We start from the raw sequence: 9,144 nt of genomic DNA on the forward strand, positions 1-9,144 counted from the left end.
TTTCTTATTCAATCTCTCTGACTACTATGGTCATCTTCAAATAGGAACATCTTAAGGCATTTGAAGTTATTCCTTAGGATGACATGGATAATTAAGTAATAGCACAAGGAGAAAGAACCTGGTTCCTCCCATTAATTCAGGGTGCTATCCACTGCACTATGCTTTCTTTAAGGGACTATTAACGATGTAAAATGGAGACCTAAAGATACAAAGACACTTAATATTCAAGTAAAAAAATTAGGACAGACAATTATTTTCACTCCCATATAGCCATTGTGTTTTCTACCATGGCAAGCATCTTTTACCCAAAAAACAATTAAGGAATTAATTTGAAGGAATATATTATTTTCTCATGGAATCCAATGGTTGGCAGATGGTTGGACCCCTCAAAAAATTGAACTCAAGAACTATGAAATCAAAACCAACAAGTGATCTTTCAGCCTTCTCTTTGTCTCTGGAGATGCTTGTTGCATTAGCGTACAATGAACCTCCACATTAATGTTTAGGTTATATAAGCTGTTGGGAAAATAATAGAAGTGGGGAAGAGAATGGTAAAGCTGGATGACTTGAAACTCAAAAGAGGAAGGAAAGTTTTTCACAGGTCAAAAAGCAATCATCTAAGTGTCCCCATTTCCAGGAGTAATTAAAAGAATGAGTTTTACTTTGTTCCCAACAAGTAGATGGCTAATTGTTGCACAAACAACAGGTTGAACATAGTTGCAATACCTGTTGCACAGAGTTATTCACCTCTATGTGTTACACAGGCAAGACGAGTAGCAACTACATAGGTAAGACACAGGGGGAGTGCAGTAATTTAAAAACAGTAGGATTCTTATTAAAGTTAAGGAGTAGAATAAACACTTCTTGAAAAAATTAAGACAAAGGGAGTTTTATAGTTAGACTGATCAGAGTTTGAGGAATTTAGGAAAAAAAGGGTTGGGAGAAATGCAGGCTGTGGGTAGAAGACTTGAGAAAAAGCAACACAGAGAAGTATTGGAAAGATAATTACTGATTGGTTGGGCTAATATTTTGGCCAAAGGCCACAGATGACAAGGATATGAGGCGTGGTTGAATTTATTGCCTTTGAGATTGTGAGCTTGTGTAAACTAGAAATTGTTAAAGGCTTCATGAAGTAAGCAGACTGTTCAGCATTCAAACAGACGGCTGTTCAGATAATGTTCTGCTTATTATTGAATAGAGCATTCTTTCATCTTCCCCACCATGATTTTGCACAGACTAAAGAAATATAGAATAGCTTGGAGGAAATGGCCTTTTGCAGATGTTTACTGCTGTGACTCTCTAGCTTACAGTAATCTCTTAAGTATCCCTGTGTTTCATTGCATTTTGTTTTGTGGTTGCTGTTCTCGATTATTTATTTGACTAGGTATTGTGTTTTAAAAATACATTGTGATAATAATACAAAAAGAAAAGATGCAGAACTATTTATAGTAAAAAGAAATTTCCTTTTCCTATGATCTGCCAGCTCAGTGCATGTTGTGGTGTGCTACATTCCACCAACCATCCTCTTCCCCTTGCAGGACTGAGACATCCATCTCCACAGCTGCTGAGGGAATTGACAGCTGAAAACTCTCAGCTGAGTTTGTCTCATGGACTTGCCCTGAGTTGATGAGAGCCACCCTACTCAAAGTCCCACTTCCCCCTGAGAGCAGCCTGCATTTAATATGGGGGCCATAAAGACCCAGCTCAGTCCCCTTATATCACATTAGGACAATCTAAAGGGTGGGCTTTCTCAGTGCCATTGTTTCTTGTGGGATCTAGTGAAACCTGTTATTTTTGTGACTCATCTATAACTTCTGCCTTTGACCAATTCTATTTTTCTCACTCCCTTATAGATATTTCCCTGAAGAGCACTTCTTTCTTTCTCTGTCTCAGTGTCTGTTTCTAGGACAACTCAATCAAAAACATCTAATACCACACTCACCTTTCAGAAACAACCATTACTAGCCATTGTTTCAAAAATATGTATAAAAAAAGATTTCAATTAAAAGGATCTTTCCTCAGCAAATACAAACAAGGGTGTATAAATCACAAAAGAGGAAGGTTACTTTATAAATATGCGACTATAATTTTAGGATAAATTTTTCCAATAGAATTGCTCGGTCAAAGGGTATGTCCTTTTTAAATTTTAAATATAGTGCTCTTTAAAGAGAATGTAATTTCCCAGAGCCGACCTTTTGAGTCTGGCCGAGCTCTAGGTGAAAAATTGTTCTTATTGTAATTTTATTTTGGATTTCTCTCACTGTAAGTAATTTTTACACAACTTTTAATATAATCATTTATATTTTGTTGCTGTTATTAACTGAGTATAAATTACTTTATTGTGTTGTTGATCTTTTTCTAATATTCTGAATCTTCTTTTTATGTTAAACAAATTTAAACTCTTGTGTGTCATTTAAGTTACAATATTTACCTCTGACTTTATTACATGATGTCCAAAGTTTTAATTGTTTATGCATTTATAGTTACCAATTGTTTTCTTTTGTGTCTTCTGATTTTTGTTTTATAAATAAAAAGAATTTTGCCACTGTGAAATTATTTTTATTTCTAGTATATATTCTTTTAGTCCTTTTATAGATTTTTGTTTGTTTGATAAACTGTGATACAGTTTGAGGTATATCTTGAGATAATGATCTAACTCTGCTACTGAATTTTATTTGCTAATTTTTGGGGGATTTGTATTCAAATATTTATATATAAGAATATTTGATATGATCTTTTGTGTATTCTTTTTGTTAGTTCTATCAATGTTATGTCATTTATCAGAATATTAATTTATTTCTCTATTTCTCTATATCTGAGCCATATTAGTTTTGGCTTTTAAAGGTTTGGTATAATTTCTCTGTGAGACTAAATTTGTTGGCCTGCTACTCATTTGAGGATAGCTCTTTAACCACAATCTGTATTTCTGATATTGTTTCTTATCTCCCTAAGTTATTTATTTTTTTTACTCTCTGAGTTCTCATTTGAATATTGCTTATTTACTTTAATTTTCTCTATCATTTTTCCCTGAGTAGCATTTCTTATGTCAAATACGTGTATCTTTTTTAGTTCATTTTTAATTAGATTGGCTAAATGTTTATATTTTGTTGATTCTTATTAAAAGGAAAAACTATTAGATTAAATACATGAATTATTTTTCTATATTATAATATTAATTTTTGCTTTCTTCTTTACTGATTCCTTTGGTTTTATTCTTCTAGCTTCTTCAGCTGAGCCTTAATTTTTTATTCTTACTTGTGTATTAAAAATTTTAACTTTTTGTGAGCATTGTTTTAATTGACCACAAGGTTTTGATATGTATGTTTATATTGTTATTATAGTCTAGATATTTTAAAGCTATTGTTTTGATTAAGTATTGGCCCAACAGGTATTTCAGAGACGGTTGTTTTCATTTCCAATTGGTGTGCTAGGGCTTAATATTGTTGCTGTTTACTAATTAATCTTACCAGGAAGTGGCTGAGTATTGATTGCTTCTCGTCTTTTTTGCTTTTAGAATAAGATGTGCCATTTGAATTTATATATTCAGGTTTTCTAAATTTTCTGAACATTTTTGCAGCACATTACTTTTCTGTTTCTGTTTCGTTTTTCATTTCCACAAACATTAAATATGAGTTAACTACTTTTTCCATTTTCTCTATATTATTTTCTCTAATCCTTTTTTTTTTTTTTTTTTTTTTTGAGATGGAGTCTTTCTCTGTTGCCCAGGCTGGAGTGCAGTGGCGCGATCTCGGCTCACTGCAAGCTCCGCCTCCCAGGTTCATGCCATTCTCCTGCCTCAGCCTCCCGAGTAGCTGGGACTAAAGGCGTCTGCCACCACGCCCGGCTAATTTTTTTTTTTTTTTTTTTTTTTTTGTATTTTTAGTAGAGACAGCATTTCACCATGTTAGCCAGAATGGTCTTGATCTCCTGACCTCGTGATCCACACGCCTCGGCCTCCCAAAGTGCTGGGATTACAGGTGTTAGCCACCGCACCTGGCCTCTAATCTTTTAAAATCCTTGTTCATTTGCATTTTATTTCAAATCTCTTATCTGTTGTCTACCACATAATTATAGATTTTTAAATTTTGTTTTTGTTTTTCAGAAATGAAAATCTCTTCTGAACTACTTTCACTATGGGCTTCATTACATCATACTTTCTCTCTCTGCCTTTCTAAGTAATGCCTTTAGTTTAAAATCACACCTTTTGTACCTCCAGTTTGGACTTTTATTTTATAAAGTCAGATACTTCATTGTTTTTATGTACTTATTTAACTCACAGCAATATTTGTGGTTGTACTTGTTTGTCTTCTTTGTGGCAATGTTTTCCTAGTACATGTTCCTCTTTTACTATTGTCCCTTAGTCTTGCTCTGATTTTCCCTAGCAAGGTCTTTTTATATTGTGCCAGCTACTTTCTGATTACTATTCTGCAGAACCTGTGTGCATTTCTTTTTTCATAATTCATCTTTTAATAAATTCTTCCTTGACAGGCTGTTTGCAGGAGGTTCGTGTAGAGAAGGGGCCAAGGACATGTTCCGGAATACCAGGAACTTTTCTCAGGACACACACTTTTTACTTTACTTTTCCGGAGCCGTATACAGTGTCAGTTGTAAGCTTCTTCCCAATGCAGGGTTTCTCTCTCTTCCCCTGCTGCACTCTCATGATGCTTCTGAAAATATCATTCTCTGTGAAATTCATTCCTGATATCCCTGCTTCCATTTTATGCTAAAGGAGGTGACAGCACACACATCCATTCCATCATTCCAAACTGTAGTTTGGTTTGCCCTTTAGTGTGAACCACTCTTTTAGAATAACTCTGCTCTGCCACTTTGAGATTTGCTTCTGTTGGTATCGTCACCTATTTCTCACTTTCCTTCTACTTAATTTCTTCATAAATTGTAGTTTCAGGAGATGGTGATCTTCTAGTTTGTTCAGGAAAAATATATGGTTCTGTTTCTTGTTCTGGTTATTTGGTGAGTATTTCTAAGAAGGAGTTTTTTTTCTTCTATCTTAAGAAAAGAAATCTCTACTTGATTTTGAAATGCACTGTTGGATTTTGCTCTGATTATTCACATATTTAACTTCATAATTAGAATTTATTTCTAAGATTTCATGTCTTGCAATTCATGGATAGTGGCGAATAGATTGCCCTGGAACCCAAAGCTACCCTGGGATCAATATGACTACAGATACTTTAGCAGATAGGCAATTGTTGTCAAGATAAAAGAAATGTTCTTTTCAGCCCTAGAATCTTCACATTGAAATATACAAAATTCAGACCTTCCTAAATACTGTAAGATATTCAGTGTTATTATCTAAATTAAATCATTTTTAAGAAGACCACTATACTTCATTAGAAATTGAAACTTGAAAAACACGAAGAATGCAAGTTCTGGAATGATAGTTACCTAATATGTCAAAGCATAAGCCTTTGAAAGTATACTTTATTTTACATCCAGCTTATTTCAAAGTGAATATTTAGGTGCTGAAGGGAAAAGTAACCTGAATTGTTTGTCAGGATGATATACTGAAGAAAATCTGCAAAAGATTTCTATGCCATGATAAGAAATGGTCAGTGTTCATTTGTGGGGAGTTTGTTCGCAAATGGAAATAGCTCATCTTTGATGCACAGCTTTTATTTTCCTCTAATTATTGATTCTGTGCACGACCTCTGGAATTGATACCTGTATTACAACACATAATTTTTGGAGGGTGGGGGTAGTGGTTTCATTTTTATTTTGTAATAAACTATGTGACAGCTATGTCTTTCATTAAGTATTTAACATAGGCAAATGATCTAATCTATTTCATCATCTAGATTACGATATTTTCTAAGTTCCCTGGGAACCCTAAATTGATATGTCTCTATGATTCTAAGTAAATCCAATTATTTCCACTAAAAAACGAATATTCCAATTTGGATTATTAGAACCATATGGTTTGAATATTAGAGTTTTGGCCTATATGTAACTCAAAATCCATTCCTCTCTTACCAATATGTGCTAATTTACATTTCAAAACAGAGTGATATTTTAAAATCCTAAGATATTGCAAAAATAGGACATAACTGAACCAAACTCTTTCTAAATTGAAAAAAGATAGATAATTCAAAATGAGAAACACTTTAAAGTTTGGGTTCAACCAAAGTAATATATTTTTCCTTTCATAGAGTAATATATTATTTCACACCAAAATCATTACCATGTATCAAAATGCTAGAAACTATAATTTTGATGTGCTCTGGTATTCCTGTACTGGATAATATTTTACCTGGTTATAGTGTTAATGGAATTTTGTGTCAATATATATTTTAGTGAAGGCATTGTCTTTCTAGTTGGAAAAATGAAGAGTTTGAAATGGCAATTTTTTTTAATAAATAGAAAATCTTTCTATAAAGTTTTGAAGGAAAAGACTCTAAGAACTATACATTTATAATTAATGTCTCGGCACAGTCCCTGATGCTTTGGCTCTGCAGTTCATATCATTTCTAAGTATCAGCCAGAATAAACACTGGCTTTGTTATAGGGCAGGCTGATATAAAGAACCATATGTGCTCCAATGACACAGCACAAGGAGACAGACAAAGTCCTTGTCTATAAATCCCTTTTTTAAAAAATTTAGATTGCTCCCTGAACCTACTTTTATCCCTTCTAGTTTATTTAAATTAGTTCTTCCTGCCAGCCTGTACCTGCCAAATAAAACATCCCAATCAAATGTCTAGCATGCAAAGCAGAAAGGTTTGATCTGATCCTGAAAGACTTTTGTTCTATCCATTTCTATAACCATACTACCTAATTAAATTATATAAAACCTTTACTAAGACAAGATAGGTCAGGTACCTGAAAGAAGGAGGAAAAAAAGTCAGTCAATTATCATAACCAAATTGGCTTTCAGTGGCATAAAACCTCATCAGCCTGCTATCTCTGCCGCTGACAGGTCCTCCCAGGCCTTTGGCACCTAATACCATCAGATTATCTGCTGGTTGCTTGAATCTGAACACACTCCTTTCCAAGATCTTGAAGTTAAGTTGTACAGTGAATGTACTATGGCTTCCAAAGTCTTTCCACTGTAACATATTTAGTTAATGAACACAAACTCTTAGAGAAAGAAAGTGACAGGAAAATAAAGTGCATCTAATATATGAATAAATGGTCCGCTAGGCATATCTTGCATAGAAATAATAAAGTTATGATTAATAGGTGATCTAATGCATTAACAAAGGCACAAGCCAGCATGGTTCAATACTATCAGATTTGCAAAATGCATTGATTTTGAAAGAGTTGCTAGGGTCTGTTCAGCCTTGAACAACTCTGGTTATGAAGCTTATGGTTGGGTGAAAAGTGGACACCTTCTTCTATGTGCTTAAATATTCTTAAAAAGATATAATTATGTATGGTCATTTCTAAATATACAGAAAATCTGTATGTCCTACACTTTCCAATAACATAACAATTAAAACAAGTACTAATGATATTCCTGAAACACAATATGAACCCAATCTCTATCTCACCCCATGCTGAGTCTATTGTTCTCTAAATGCTTATGAGCTATTGCTTCTTAGTATTGCAATGAATAAAGAGAAATAGACAATTTATTCTTACAAGATCTATGAGGAACTGCAGTTACTAAAATGTTAATGTGTAATGAGGAAATTTTACAGTTAATCTGGTCAACCACAAAAAATATTTATTTAGGAAAGTGATTAAAAGTAACATTGCCTAGCAATTAATTTATGGTTATACTACAGTTTTGGTTCTCCTTTTTTTTTTTCTTTTTTTTTTTTTTTTTTTTTGAGACAAGAGTCTTGCTCTGTGGCCCAGGCTGGAGTGCAGTGGTAGCGATCTCGGCTCACTGCAAGCTCCGCCTTGTAGCTAGGACTACAGGCGCCCGCCACTACGCCCGGCTAATTTTTTGTATTTTTAGTAGAGATGGGGTTTCACTGTGTTAGCCAGGATGGTCTCCATCTCCTGACCTTGTGATCTGCCCGCCTCAGCCTCCCAAACTGCTGGGATTACAGGCCTGAGCCACCGCGCCCGGCCCATTGTTTTGGTTTTCTATTGCAATGATTTCTTCTGCTTCTACTCTCATATTTAACCACAAGTTTAGCAAAGTTATACTGGTATTGCAGTTGCAGATATGGCTACAACATTTCAGGACATTTAAAATATTCTTATAAGCAGACAGAGGTGAAGCAAAAGGACATAAAGCTGAATAGGTGTTTCATTTTCAGACTTAAGAATGCAGAGTCTCTACTGGCGTTTTTCTATTTTAATATTATTAATAGGTTAAAAACTGGGCACTGATACCCAAAACACTAGAAAAACTCAGTAATGATTAATGAATAAAATTCATACTTTTACTCAAATAAATCTTTATCAAAGATTTACAAAACATAGTGAACTTCATTAACCGTTAATTTTTAGTCCATCAAAACACTCAGTGTTTATGACAAACCTTGCTTACTATAACTATAACATATGTTTATTCCATAGTCTTAGAATAAAGATTATATTATTCATGGAGAAGCAATGGGATTTCACTGGTAATGCATCAGAGAAGATAGTAACAAAGAAAAATATTATAGAACTTTAAAATAAAATAACACATTATCATAAACAAGGTAAATTTTTTTTCCGAGTATATCCAAGCTTTCCTATGTCACCTAAGGCTTAACTTTAGAAAGATTTTACTGGGTATTTTGGAGAGATATACTCAAAGAAAAATGACTTATCTCCACAGTGGCTTTGCTACCTTCTCTTACCTAAGCACTGGTAATTGCCTTCTAAAATCCAAGAAATACATGATCTTGAACTTCACCCTCCTCAAATTTGCCCTACATGAGCATCATTTTGATTTCTTCTTTCCATCAAGATTTCCAAGCTTATATCCTCCTTTTTCTTAATGTAGCATGAAATTTGATGACTCTGTGGCTTTAGTGACACTGTATCCCCTGCTTAAACACCACTCATTCTCTCACCCAACAGGCAAAATCTATTTTTCTTCAAAGACCCAACTCAAATGTCACCACCTGTAATGAGAACGTCCTCCAATCAGAGTAATTCAATATTACTTCATTTAGATTCCAATTATGAGACTTCATCTCACTTTTTCACATTTTATTTTAATTGTGTATATTCTCTCTCCCC

The sequence above is a fragment of the Pongo pygmaeus genome, chromosome 11, assembly GCF_028885625.2.
Source record: "Pongo pygmaeus isolate AG05252 chromosome 11, NHGRI_mPonPyg2-v2.0_pri, whole genome shotgun sequence".
In the NCBI taxonomy this organism is placed as follows: Eukaryota; Metazoa; Chordata; class Mammalia; order Primates; family Hominidae; genus Pongo; species Pongo pygmaeus.